Source organism: Euprymna scolopes, chromosome 2, assembly GCF_053919585.1.
Source record: "Euprymna scolopes isolate OS-2025 chromosome 2, ASM5391958v1, whole genome shotgun sequence".
Taxonomy (NCBI): domain Eukaryota; kingdom Metazoa; phylum Mollusca; class Cephalopoda; order Sepiida; family Sepiolidae; genus Euprymna; species Euprymna scolopes.
In genome coordinates, this window is record NC_136483.1 from 152,187,918 (window position 1) to 152,203,323 (window position 15,406).

A 15,406-nucleotide genomic window follows, 5' to 3' on the forward strand; every position below is an offset into this window, starting at 1 on the left:
TACTTGTATTTTATTCCTTTTTTGTTTTGTTTTGCTGGGTATTGTAAAAAAATAACCAAACTCTGTTAAAATCACCAGACAAGACCTCCCCCCTCTCTCTCTCTCTCCTACATGCGGTACAATTATTTTTGTATTTTACTCTCCCCTAACAATTTAATAAACAAAAGATACCGTAAAAAAACTTAATTTAACTTGAAAACAAAACAAACAAACAAAAAACAAAAAAGTTGGTGATCACTACTTCTCCATATAAATTTAACATAAAAATGACCGCGCACTTCCGAGACACCAGATGGTAGGTCACCCCACCCACTTTCAAATCAAATAGCATTTTTAATCCAAATATTTTTTTTTAGGGGAGATCAATTTTGTGTTTTCATTGATGATTCTCCAGGAATGACTATATGCGGAAAATAAATAAATAAAATAAACAAAATCAAAACTAAATAAACAAATGTATTATTGAAACCGTGCGTGCACCCTATGCGAAGTTACCCAAATAGCAACATGAGATTCTACTTTATTAGGCGATTACAAGTAAAATAGCCAGAAAAATTTAGCTGACGGTAAAAATAAACAAAACAAAAAGTAATTCTGTACAGTGTACATGGAATAGTAGATGTGTCAGAAACTGACCTTACAAATGCGTGAAAAAATATTGAATAATTCGACCTCCTGTCTTTCCAAGCTTATAACTACTCGAAAAATGTAATTCAAACCCTAATTTTTTTTTTTAATTAAAGGAGCAAAGACCAAATTATATAAAAAAATAACAGGTTTAATAGCAAATTATGCAATATTTGTTTTTTTTTCTTTTTTACTCTGTTTTCTTTAAAAGATTTGAAGAAAATAAACGAAATTTAACTTAGGTCGATTATAAAAAATCGATATAAATTCCAAAAAAAGCACTTACCTATAAAAAATACTAATCAATGTGTAGTTGCATTTTTCATTGTTAAGAATTTATCCATATTTATATTTTAAAATCCATTTATTTTTTTAAATAAAATAATTTTTTAAACGCCTATTTGAAAAACCCGCCATGATGCAAATATTTTACGTTTTTATTTAAAACCAGAAGTAGTTTTTTTGTTTTGTTTTGAATTACAGGTGGACAGAAGGAAGTAAAAACCACACGTTCGCGTTAGCCGTCTACCTTTACGCATAAAGAAATTTGTGCCTCCATACCTGAAAACTAGTCACATTTTATTTATAATTTTTTACCTTAAAAAAACAAACAAACAAAAACAAACAAAAAAAAAAAACAGTTCAAGAATTTTTTTTTTTCTTTTCTCAAAAAATACACGAGCTTTTGATTTAATATATTTAATTCCACTTTATGGAGTGGATTTTATTTTTTTTTAAATATGTAAAAAACCCAAAAAAAACTCAAAAAAATTGAATGAAATAGAAATAATTTTCGTAATAAAACGAAACTTTCTGTACAATATAAGAAGATTATAAGGTTTCATTAAAGAAAAACAAAAAAAAAAAAACGTGTTTTTTTTTTTTTTAAAAGGTTTTAAACTTCGGACTTTACAGGTGAATTTCTAAAAAACACTTTTTTTTTTGTTTTAAATTTGAATATATTATTTATTGATCTTTTATCTTCAATTTGTGATATATAAAATTAAAGTTTTTATAGATATTTCAAAATGAGGGAGTGAATTAAAAAAACGTTTGTCTAAAATATTATATTCGGTTTATTGGAAAGAGCATAAAATTTCACATTGATCCTGAAAATATCGTAAAAATTTAACCAATAGAAAAATTTTGATAGATTTTTAAAGTTTAAAAATTGAAAAAAATTAACTCGTAAAATTCAATTGATTTCATTACGCAAAAAAAAAAAAAAATGGCTGCATGAAGGTTTATTTTGGAAGTATATTCCATAAAGAAAATAAACAACCCACTTTAAAAAGAGAAATTACGAGTTTTTTTTTAATATTTTATTCGCAGTTTTGTGTTAGGGGTGTCAAAAATTCCCCCCAAATTCTGATACACCTAGAATAACACTTGCTTCCAAATTAGTGAAATCACCCTTTCCAAAAAAAAAAAAAAAAAAAAAAAAAAAAGCGAGATTCTACATTTTTAAGCAATTAAGTTTGAAACCGAAAAAAAAACAAAAAACAAAAAAAAATCTCGGCAGCAAATAAATAAATAAAAATTTCAACTGGTCCCTTGTAGCGTTTATGCGCGGTTAACCAAATGTTTATTTTTGCTAAAGAACATAAATATTATGCGTTTATTTTTCTACATTTTAAAACGATTGCATGTGGTTTTTCAATCTTGCAACTCTGACTTAGTAGTTAAAAAAATTAAAGCTACCCACCTTCAAAAAATGACCCGGAAATGGATCACACTTTACGTTAAATTTGAAACTGAACACCCATTCTAAATTCTAAAATAATTTCTTTCGTCCTTTTATTCTTCTTTTCAACGATTTTTCAGAGTGCTAATACGTAATTGCCAAAAAAGTGGAATCTATTTTTTTAATGCAGCGGAAAGTGTTAAGCTACAAATTTACCCAAAATTAATTTAAACTGTAGATTTGGGATCGGTTTAAAAAATTTAACGTAAAATCATCAACCACTTTCGGATAAGATACCAACTAAATATCCCCATGACATTTATTGGATGGATTTCTATCAGTCTTGTGTTTTATGTTCGAGTTTGAGCGATTCTCGGGACTCCAAAAGGTGACAACCGCATGCCACGATCATTGTTTTCGTTTTGTCAGCGTTACTTGCATTTGAAGTTTACTGAACGCTTTAAAATAAGTTAAAATACTAAAAAGACTTGTCCGGGGAGGTAGAACAATAACTTATCTTGCCTTTGGTAACATTTATTTGTTGTTTCTTTATCACTTTTTTGTGTTTGTTGTTTATAGTAAAACATGCTTCATTGCTTCACTATTCCTTCAAGAGGAGAGATTGGTATAATGGTATATCTGGCCTGGAACGCCCTTCAACTGGAAAATGCCGACGGATCTGATCTCGGAAAATTTGTGATTAATGCAGAATACGGACCGACCGTGCTGAAATAATAGCGTTATTATTTTAGAAACCCATTTATGACATGTGGTGTAATTTTTAATTGTTTTTAATTTGGTATTTTTAACGACCTGCCCCAGCGTAGTATAAACACCCCCAACCTCCCCATATAAAGAACGGCTTTCTGACCCCCCCCCAAAAAAAACGGGTTTGTATTACTGTACACATAGATTCGAAAAAGTTGTCAAAAAACAAATATATAACAAATAAATGTTATCAAAGGCAAGATAAGTTACTTTTCTACCTAACTGGATAATTTTTAGTGTTTTTATTCAATGTAACATGTTTATTCAGCTCGAAAAGCATAGTGTTTACCGATGTATTGGAAAATTCAAAATGGCGCCCAACACTGTCTTTAACACGGTAAGTTCAGGAAAAGATGTTATAAATAATAAACTAGACAAAATACTGTTAGAAATTCGCTCATTATATGTTACCGTGACATAAGTTGACATATATTCGGTATTTTTTTAATAGTATTTTGTCTAGTTTATTATTTAAAACACCTTTTCCCAAACTTACCACGTTAAAGAGAGTGTCGGGCGCCATTTTGAATTTTCCAATACATCGGTAAACACTGCATGTTTTTCGAGCTGAATAAACATGTTACATTGAATAAAAACACGAAAAATATATCCAGTTAGGTAGAAAAGTAACTTATCTTGCCTTTGATAATATTTATTTGTTATATATTTGTTTTTTGACAACTTTTTCGAATCTATGTGTACAGTAATACAAACCCGAAATGGTATCTAAAACATTGGTCCGCCTTGAATAGGTACCGAAAATTTTGCATCCAGTGAGTGCCCCTATTTGGGTGGAAGCTTGGATTATCCATCTTCATTTCTAACTTTGCTGCGATGGGAGGGACCGGTAAATCTAGATATACTTAAGGGCCTCTGTAACAATAACAATAACATGACTGTCACCACAATCGTGTTATTGTTATTATCTGCTCGGAACTAACTGCGCATAACGCCGTAAAAAAAAAAAAAAAAAATTATTGCAAATAAGATGCCAAAAAAAATGAAGACGGCGTATTATGTTATTATTACATAAGTAAAAACGAAAACACCTAACATTTTTGTGTGTAAAATTGGTATAAACAGATAAAAAATGAGTTGAAATTGGAATGTTTATATTTAATGTGTGGTTTTATGAATTTTATGTGTGTTTTGTTTCTCTCGTGTTTCATTTGTTCTAAAAAATCAAGAGGCGCCTTCTTTGAGACACATATTCCATTAAAGTTATCATTTACATCGCAAACCAAGTTAATAAAGAAGTTGAGAACATAAATTTCTTCTCCCCAAAGTTTTTTGTGCGTTAACTTATTTTAAGGCGTGCCGAGTTTTTAGTTAGAACAAAGAAAAATGTCCGGCATGACAGTCTCGATAATCTTTGAAAGATCGAAAATTAAACAAAATACTGCTAGAAACCCTCCCAATAAATGTACCCGTTATATTTATTGGGTAGATTTCTAGCAAATGATTGTCTCATGTAGGCCATTTTCGCTTATTCTAATTTAAGACTCGGCATTACTTTTGTGTCCAAATTAAATAAACGCCTTTAAATAAGTTAAAGAGAGCACAAAATAAAATATCCAGGTAGGAAGAAGCTTAGAAGAGTAATTTATCTTGCCTTTGGTAACCTTTATTTATTTTATGTTTGGTTTTCATCACTTTTTCTTTTTGTTATCATTACTGTAAAATGCCCCAAAATTCTATGTTAAAAAATTTGAACGCTATTCGTAGCCAATAATTTTAAACAATAGTACCTTGACAATTTAGTTCGAATAATAATTTAATGACTAAAACAATATCATCATTAAATTTCCCTTTCAAAATCCGGTGATTATTCAAATTAGCACTTATGGCGGTAAAGGAAATAGAGAAAAGTCGTTTATGATTGTACGTACTCGTTACAGAACGAAAAATGGCATATTCCAAAAATTAAGTAATTTGATCAAGTGTTTTTTTTTAAAAAATTATTTTTAATTCAAAATCAAATTTTACCACTAAGCTAGTCGTAGTGTTTTCGTCGGGCATGATAAAACCCGATGAAATAAATAATAACTCAAATCGAAGTGTCGAGGTAAAAAATCAGCCTTATGTTTAATACAGTTTAATAGTAAAATCGCTAAAAATCATAAATTTTTATTTTCTTAGTACAAATAAAAAGCTACTTGTTTGATTTACGTAATTTTTGGAATATGACATGTTCGTTCTGTAACGAGTACGTAAGACTTTTTCTGAATTTTCTTACTTTTAATTACCGCCAAAAAAAATTGAATAAGCGCCGCGAAACAAAAAAACTTCCAAGCAACAACGCCGAGTTAGAAAAGCTATTAAATAAATTAATCATTAGTTTAATTATGTTATTTTTATCGCAATAATAATAAAAAAAAAATTCATTCATATTCTGTGTTTAAGTTTAGTATGTCTTCGTTGGTAAAAAACGTATTTTTATTTATTTTTTTTTTCATCCTCAATTACGAGCCAGCATCCCGCATTTTTTTCATACTGAAAAGAAAGAAAGAAAAAAACATCAAATGTTTGTAGCTTGCGTCATCAATGTAAATGTGTGTGTGTGTGTATATATATATATATATATATATATATATATATATATATATATATATATATATATCTATATATATAATGTCACTCTACTTTTGTCTATTGTTTTACTAAAAAAATGCGTACGTGCTATGCTATAGTCAGTGTTGTTAGTTTCTATTGTCTCAACCCGCCAAAATCTTTTTTTTTCTAATTTCTCAGTTTCCAAACCAATTGCGGTGATTTTTATATTTTAACAAAACCGTAATATTATTTCAAGACAAATGAATCCTCTCCCCAGTTATTGTCTTGTATTATAATATATATATAAAGAAAGAACTGATAATCTCTGATGATCAGATAAACGTTGGTCCAATCGTCCAAGCAAACAAACAAGAAGACGGCCTCGATTATAAAAATATTTTGTTCTCGCGATCAAAGTCATCTGGGAAAAATCCTTGCCGTCATTTTTTTTTAGTTTATTTATTTTAATTTCAACAAAATTTGTATTAAAATTTGTGCACTTCTGCAGTCTAGGGACCGTGCTATTTTTAAAGATAAGAATTTCAATTTAAATTCGGTTTTTCAGTATTGTTTTTTTTATTATTTTTATTAAAGTGTCAGATGAAAGTACAGAATAGTTACAAAACCCCCTCCTCCTATTAAGAATGGGTTTCTAAATATATATATTTTTTCGTTTTTGTATTCCTTTTCACCTCAAACAAGGCATTGTCACTTGGACAGAAGGGACTACTATTTGGGATCGTCGTGTCAAACAGGGCACCGTGAGGAGTTGAGCAGCAAGATATTTATTCACATTACATTTAAGGTTAGTACAGTAAGAAAAGCAGGAAGGGAATTCCAAAGCCTATCAGTCCGAGGGAAGAAACTATTTAGAGTAGAAGGTTTTCGGGCATTTAGAGACCTCAGTAGTGAAACCGGGGGGGGGGGATTTCGCTGCTTGTCGAGTCAGTCGAGGGTATGTACGTCGAAGGGGCACAAGTGCTATGAGTTAATCAGAGCACATTCCATTAAAGTACTTTCCCGCCGAAATTTTTTTTCCGTTGAGTGTACATGTACAGGTGCAGTATAGTCTAGAGTGTACACTAGCATTGTAGTACCTATTTATCTGCCCAAGAAAAAACAGTACAGACTCAATGTCAGTTTTTAAGTTTTTAATGTGGGGAAAGGCCAGCCCCTTCTCTGGATTGAAAGACAAAATATGTGCATTAAGTACCTCCAACGCACGCCAGTTTTAACCCCCCCCCCGTATGTAACACGATGTAACTGTAATTAATTTATTTTTATCATCCTAACTTTTTTTACTATTTAAAAGAAGAAGCTTCAAATAAACTGCTAATATTTTTAAAAGTTTTTTTACAACTTACAAAAATAATGAAAATGCGAGACAAAAATCGTGTTTACATTATCGACGCATTAAAACAACGTTCCTATGTAGTAACGTGTTTTAAGCCGTTGCGTTGACAGACCTATGTTTTAAAAATCTAGCAAAAATCAAATAATTGTCATATTTACCTGAAATTTTCGATATTTATTCATTATTAAATAAACTTACATATTAAAACTAGGTTTCATTAAATATATTAGAGGATTTTTTGGTAATCTCCAAAAATACCGTTAGGGCTTACAACATGACCGCCAGAAGAGTCACGTGATCCGGTTGATCCAAAACATGAATCGCCGTATTACGAAACCGGAAAACGCAAATTTAAAGCAAACTTTGACAAACAAGCATAATAATTAAGTACAAAAACAGTTTTTCAATATCATAATAATAAATAATTTATTTAGAACGGTCATTTAATTTTTTGTTGAGAAACAATCACAGTTTGTTTGTTTTTTAAAACAGTGTTTATAAAAAATATTTTATTCAGAGTTTTTCATAAAAATGGTATTTAAAACAAGGTGTTCATTTTTTTTAAGATGTAATGTTATAAAAATATGATGTAAAAACAACAGTTTATATTTAAACGAACGTGCGTAGACATTTTGTAAACATTGTTTTTAAAAAATAAAAAATAATACTTCTATTATGTTTTAAACGACTGTAATAGTTTATTTTGGAAGTATATTTCATAAAGAAAATTGACAACCCACTTTAAAAACAGAAATTACGAGTTTTATATATTTTATTCGCAGTTTTTTGTTGGGGGTGTCAAAAAAAATTCCGCCTAAAATTCTGATACACCTAGTCGACCACTTGTTTGTTCTGAATAAAATACTTTTTATAAACACTGTTTTAACTAAAAACAACCTAAGATTGTTTCTCAAAGTTTGCCTATTTTTATAATAACATTATATCAACAAAAAATTAAATACAAACAAATTGTGATTGTTTGTCAAAGTTTGCCTTCAAGGCTACGTTTTCCATTTGCACGATTCATGTTTTGGATCAACCGGACTCTTCTGGCGGCCATGTTGTAAGCCCTAACGGTATTTTTGGAGATTACCGTCGGTCAATAAAAATGGAAAGATCAAATAAATAAAAAATAGTTATATATATATATATATATATATATATATATATATATATATATATATAAAATCATATCATTTTTTTCACTTACCTCAAAGTTGTAAATAAAATTGGAAATAAAATCATTAATATTATGGTAAAAAAAAATAAAATGAACAATTTTTCTTGATTTTTTTTTTCTCGGTAACATAATTATTTAAATTACGACAACAAAAAAAAAACGAATTAAAAAAAATATTTTTAAAAAGCTTTAAATGATATTAAATTCAAATATTACGCGATATGAAGTTTAAACCGATTTTTTTTATATAACAGGTTTCCAATATTAAAAAAATATATTCATATAATATATGACTCTTGAGATAATAAAAATTGCAAAAGAAAAATCGACCCCCCCCCAAAAAAAAATTCGTTTCGATTTGATTATTTAAAATGACAGCGGTTGAAATCAAAATTTGCGCTTTTTTTCCTAAAATATACGGAAGCCTGTAAGGACAAGCATTTGTAGATACATGTATCAACAGAACAGGTTAAAATTAATTTTATCGTCTGTCTAGTTTTTTATTGGAAAGATTTTACGTTTCCATCAAGAAAAATATCACATTCGTTATTCATGTGATTCATATATTGAATTTTATCACTTAACCAAATACGAATTTGGAACAGACTTTCTGAATAAAGACTTAATACTTGTATAGAATTAACTTTAATCTAAAAAAAAAAAAAAAAAAACATAAAAAAAAAAAAAAATAATAAGCAATATAAAAATTTTTTTGAATCATTTCAGCGTGTTATATACAGTGGTGGATTGTATTTTTTTTTTTTAAACGAGCAGATTAATTGCTAACCTATTTTTTCTTGTTCGTTTTTAATAAAGTTTAAATGAAAATGTTAAAGAAAAACTATTATGAATAAGTTATATTTTTTATATGACAGAATACATTTATTTTTTTGTATAGAAAAAATATACGATTAATAAATACATAAATGTTCAATAATCATTTTTTTTTTTTTAAATCAATATAATATAAATTTTATAGTGCTAATGCTCTTCCATAGAAATTAGAACAAACACACCAACTGATGACGTCGTGTTTTTTTTATTAAGTTTGATGACGTTAGGTTTGGAGGTACCTAATGTGCATTATAGTTTTTGAGGACATTTGTTTTGTTTTTAATTTTGAAAACTTCTACTCAGAACAAGGTGAGACAATTCAAAAAGTTCTATACAAAAGTTAAAATTTTGTAAGACAAAATTGCGTTTTCAGACTCCTCCCCGCCAAAATAAACAAACACACACACAAAAAAAACGTGCCATGCTTTCTAAGAAAGACTGTTCACAACTATTTATAAATTAAGATTTTAATTCAATAAATGCACTGATAATTAATGTTTTATATGCCAGATTTGCCGTTTAGTTGTACAAATAGCCTCGAACTCTGTTATCGAAAAAAAAAAAAAAAAAAAAAAAAAGAAGGGGGACACGTTGGGTCGACACCGGTATAAAACGCTTAATGTAAAAAATTTATTGTAGATTAACCACGTTGTTTAACAAATAATAATAAAAGAGAAGAAATAATGCAAGATGAAGTTTTAAAATGATTAATTGGGGTTTGTATTACTGTACACATAGATTCGAAAAAGTTGTCAAAAAACAAATGTATAACAAATAAATGTTATCAAAGGCAAGATAAGTTACTTTTCTACCTAACTGGATATGTTTTTAGTGTTTGTATTTAATGTAATATGTTTATTCAACATACAGTGTTTACCGATATATTGGAAAATTCAAAATGGCGCCCGACTCTCTCTTTGACACAGTAAGTTTGGGAAAAGGAGTTAAAAATAAAAAGCTAGACAAAATACTGTTAAAAACGCCACGGAATATGTCAGCCTATGTCACGGTAACATATATTGAGCGAGTTTATAACAGTATTTTGTCTAGCTTTTTATTTTTAACTCCTTTTCCCAAACTTACCGTGTCAAAGAGAGAGAGTCAGACGCCATTTTAAACTTTCCAATACATCGGTAAACACTGTATGTTTTTCGAGTTGAATAAACATGTTACATTAAATAAAAACACTAAAAACATATCCAGTTAGGTAGAAAAGTAACTTATCTCGCCTTTGATAACATTTATTTATTTTATTTTTTTTTTTTTGACAACTTTTTCGAGTCTATGTGTACAGTAATACAGACCCAAAAAAGAAATAATGGAAGATGAAGTTTAAAACTTTCATTCTTTCTATTTTTTTTAACGACGTGATTAATTTAAATTGAATTTTAATCATAGGATTACATTTTCAATAATCACGTAAACATAAACAAACTTTTGTTTACATTAATCGCTATATATACCGGTGTCGACTCAACGTGTCTCTTTTTTTGATAACAGGGTTCGAGGCTATTTGTACAACTAAACGGCAAATCTGACTATTTTGTTTTGTGTCATTGTGGTACTTTAATGTGTTACTGCTTGTTTGGATTTTACCAAAAAGTTACGTGAAACTTTAATATTTTCCAAGAAACCTCTTGAATTGTCTTTCCTTGTCTCGAGTGGAAGTTTTAAAAAATTAAAAAAAAAAAAGTCCTTAAAAATTAAATTAAGGCCATCAAAAGTGTGGGAAAATGTGTTATTTCTATGCTTAGTTAATTCGTACAAGTAGTGTTTTCTTTTTTTCATTATTTAACGATTATTTTCACTTCAACAATCACCACAATACCACATTTACTTTACTTCAAGTATCCCCAAATAGTTTTAATTGAATTTAATTTACAAAAAATAGTATCGATGTATGAGTATGCATATGTTACAATTTAATTGAAACATCATGGAGGACTGAGGCAATAAAAATATCCCCTAAACACAACAAATCGGCAACTGAAGTTTTTCACTCAAAATGGCGCCCGGCTGTGACAGCAATTAACCGTCTGCTATTTTAAAATAGCAGACGATACCTCGAAAAGTTTGCCATTAGGTTACAGAAAATAATTTACTAGCAAATATTTTTTTAAAAGTTTTATTATGAAAATAAAATTAGTGTGTGTGTTTTTTTTTATAAATGTGTCCGAAATATAACGAAATATAGTGCTTTAAATTAGCAGACGATTAATTGACGTCACAAGTGAAAAACTACAGATTTATCAACTAAGACACCAAATAAAACCAGATTAGTAAAACCATCCCAACATTTTTTTTTTTAATTTTTATTATTATTATTATTATTATTATTATTATTATTATTATTATTATTATTATTATTAATAATAATAATAATAATAATAAAAAATAAATAAATAAATAAATAAAAAACAAATAAAAAAAAAAACAACAAAAAAAAAACAACCAACATTTATCCCCTACCCCCCAAAGAGGGCCAAAGTCAGACACAAAGTAGATGTTAAATGCTGGACTAAGTCAGCTTCTCTAAAAAGGGCACTGTTGATAGAAGACAGAACTGCCCATTGACCTAAGCCTGACGGTCAAGTAGTTTGAAAGAAACGAAATAGTGTTCAACTTTTTTTTATAGAACATCTTGTACCTTTTTTTCATTCTGATATGTTATCTTGCATTCTCCTTATTTACATGACCTCGTCCCAAAATCACGCACACACACACACACACACACACACACACACACACACACACACACACACACAATTACTGTGTTACTATTTATGTTTCCTACTCGTGTGTGTTTATGTTTCTAAACATGTGCGTATGTTAGCACACGTGTAAACGTAGAAATATAAATATACTGAAATAGACACACAAACAAAACAAATAAACACAGTCACACACGCATACACAACACACATTCACACACGCATACACATATATACATATTAAGGTAGGTTGATTTTTCACTTTTCTCATAATATTAAAAAATCTCACTTGTCGAAAGTTATGTGAAGAACTATTAAGTTTCCACCAGAATGGATTAATATTTGAATAATCTCTTTATCCCACTATTTTTATTGTTATCAACAAGTATAGCCTTAATAGTGTTCTTAGTGTTGAATTCATGCAAAACATCTACCACTTGCTCTGTATAAAAAGCGCCTGTTCGCCACTATTAGGAAGAACTCTATATGTCAGATATTTACTTTCATATGGTGCTAAATTTTAATGGTGTTCTGGTCTCATAGTTTTTTTTTTTATAGTACATTTTCTTCCACAAATTTCCTTATACAGCAATGTGTCCTTATTCATTCTCCCATCAATTTCAGATTTTCCACACTTTCATCATGCTTTTGTTGGGCAGTTGTTCGACCTACCCTATTATACGTAGCACGTCTGATTGAACACGACAGAGTTATTCTTTTTTCCGATTTTTATGGATATCTTTTCCATTCGCCGAGCAATCTTTTTGATATCAGCTGGCATGTTGTATAAAATGCCACCCAAAAGTTGTCGTTCTCCTCAAGCGCTTTCTATTAGTGCGTCCGATTATCATCAGGAGCGATTGTTGTTGTCGTTTTCTTTTTCTTTAAGGCTTGGTGTATTCATTGCTCATTAACATTTCCTCCTTACGGTGCTTACAGCATATGCATAATAATTAAAAAAAAAAAAAGATATATATATATATATATATATATATAAAATGATGTGGCAGCCGTGAGATTTGTGGCCTTTGTGACACGTCTGGTTCAAGATCAGTTTTTTTTGTTTTTTTACAAGGAGGTCACCACTTATCAAGGCCCGGAAGCCACTCAGGGATAAGGGTTATTGCATGTACAGTACGTTGTACGTTTGTACGTTAGTGTTGAGATTTCATAAAGTGTCTACTTAAGGGGGCGGTTCATCAGGAATTTGTTTACGTTGGATTTGAACACATCCAAGTTGTAGTCAGATGGGAAACAGGAAGACGGAACAGAGTTCCACTGGCGTGTTGTTCTAAGAAAGAAGCTTTGTTCATGGAATCTACATTTTGATTTAGGCACAGATATTGAAATGATGGACACAGATGGCAAAAATAACAGAACGCATGAACAATCACGGATTTATACATTAGAATACTTTTATTACAGTAAAGGGTTCACTCTCGCAAAATGTATATACAACACTCAATGGATTAAGATAGGGGGTGAATACAAAGAACAAAAAAAATAATTATATTATGAGAAGTGATTGAGTCAAAATAAGCGTGGATCTCATTGAAAATTCTGCTTGAGTGTCCAACTTTGATGTGAGGTGGGGATTGGATGTTAAGATTGGGTGAAAGAAAACATGAAATACTTAGCTGGGTGATTGTTGTGGGGTACAAATCACCCCTATTTGAGTACGAAGTGGAATCAACCAGTCCTATGAATACCACTGGTTTCAGAGACTAAATAAGACATTCATACCATGTTTAACCGCATGCTACGAACACGTTCCTCTCATACCACTTTAGTGGCTCCTGTATTCTTTATGATAAATACATATTATATATCATACACTTTACACTACTTGTAGTTTCTTTCATTTGTGACCCCTAGCACGGGTGTACAACAGTGATGTAATCAATAGGGCTAGGACAACAGCATATTCTTTTCATTGTTTTAATTCTCGAGTGTATATTCGTTGATATCTTATGTTTTTATATAGAGTGCTGTGGTTCTCGGTTTATTAACTGTGTCTGTGTCAGATATATACTTGATAGTTAAAACAGTGAAAAGAATATTCCATTGTCATAGCCCTAGTAATCAGCAACCCGAAAACAAAATATCAAAAGAAAAAGAATATGTCCAGTCTCCAAATTTATGAGGAATCAGGAGATAATACCCAAAAGTACTGTGTCTTGTTGAACAAGCTATGATATAGATCTGTGGCAAATCAACCTGCATTCTGTGCGCCTAAATCTACTCATCCAAATGCTGCTCAATCGATTTTTCACTTTGTTCCTGACTTTTTCCTCTTCTTTTCTTTCCTTTTTCCTTTCGGTTATATTGGTATGGTCTCTCTCCTTTGAATGCTTTTCTCAGTATTTTTTCTTTATCGAAGTCTCTTGATGTTAGGTGAGGTGTAAATTATTTGTTAAAGTTTTGTTTTTTTGTGATTCCATTAGTCGCTTGGCGTAAGTTCCGAGTTGATTGTAGCTGGGTCTTTCCAATTGCATCATGACGATTTCATAATTCTTCTGTCACATATATATGTAGATATATCCGATTGAAACAAAGCATGATTCACAACATACCTTTGCGTTCCGCTGTAATACAAGAAAAGGTGAGATCAGCTTTGTCCCTTTTCAGTCATCTTTGCATGAGTAGACTTAGGCGCACAGAATGCAGGTTGATATGCCACAGATCTATATCATAGCTTGTTTAACAAGACACAGTACTTTTGGGTATCTGTAGTGAGTGCAGGCTAAAGCATAGAATGAATTCTTGAAAATCATTTTGCTGTGTGTGGATTTAATAAAGTTTACTTTCTTTAGTTTTTTTTACTATAAAACATTAAATATATTCCTTCAGTTGAGGAGCACAACTAAACTATAATACTTGAATTATGTCATTCCCACCCCCCCGTTTTTTACTAAAGAATCATCACTTATTAAGGCTAGATGCCACTTGAGGATAAAAGTTAATGAGATGAAATGATTGTTAGTCCGAACTCCGCATGCCAAAAATATTGCAACAGAAGATAAGGGTTAATGAGATGGATTGATTGCCAGAAACAAGTCTGAATATTTTTGGGGATAGTTCTAGATTGGGGTCTATTGACGTTAGCTTTGAAGACGACCAAATTTTAAATTTGCAGGAAATAGTCCTATGGCCATGAAGCCCTTCAAAAGAAGCTCTGTGGAAATCTCACTTGACACTAGGCACACTGAAAAAGACAAGTGTTATGAACTAAGCTGTTATACCTATTTCAGGAATTAATGGAATTACTCACACAATAAATACAGTTCTAACTATAACTTGTGGGCAGCAATTCGTAGCAGTTATGGCTCCAGAATCATGACGTGTACTTCTGTAACATACTTTTGTTAATGCACTTTTTGTTTATTATAACAGTGTGTTTGTCTTCATTATTGCCAACCTGCAACACCTCAACACTGGCGACAAAAGATTTGAGACTTAGATTGCCACAACATTTTTTTTTTTGTTGTAATTGAAAAAAACGAGTTCTTGGCGTAGCTGTCTTACAAGGAGGAGCCAAAAATTGGATCTCAATCGAATACCTTCCATGGGAATAATAATGGAGTAGAGAAACAATATCTCTTCTGTGAGAAAATAGCTGTAAGGATTGGAAGATTTCATCCTCCATCAGATTTGGAAGTTGAAAATAAACTTTAAGATGAAAATTACTTATAATC

General features: G+C 30.3%; 1 protein-coding gene across 5 annotated transcripts in view; it reads left to right on the forward strand.

The window, feature by feature from the left end:
* LOC145297707 (uncharacterized) overlaps window positions 1–15,406 on the forward strand; it is a 151,355-nt gene that overhangs the window by 20,052 nt on the left and 115,897 nt on the right. The window lies entirely within an intron of this gene.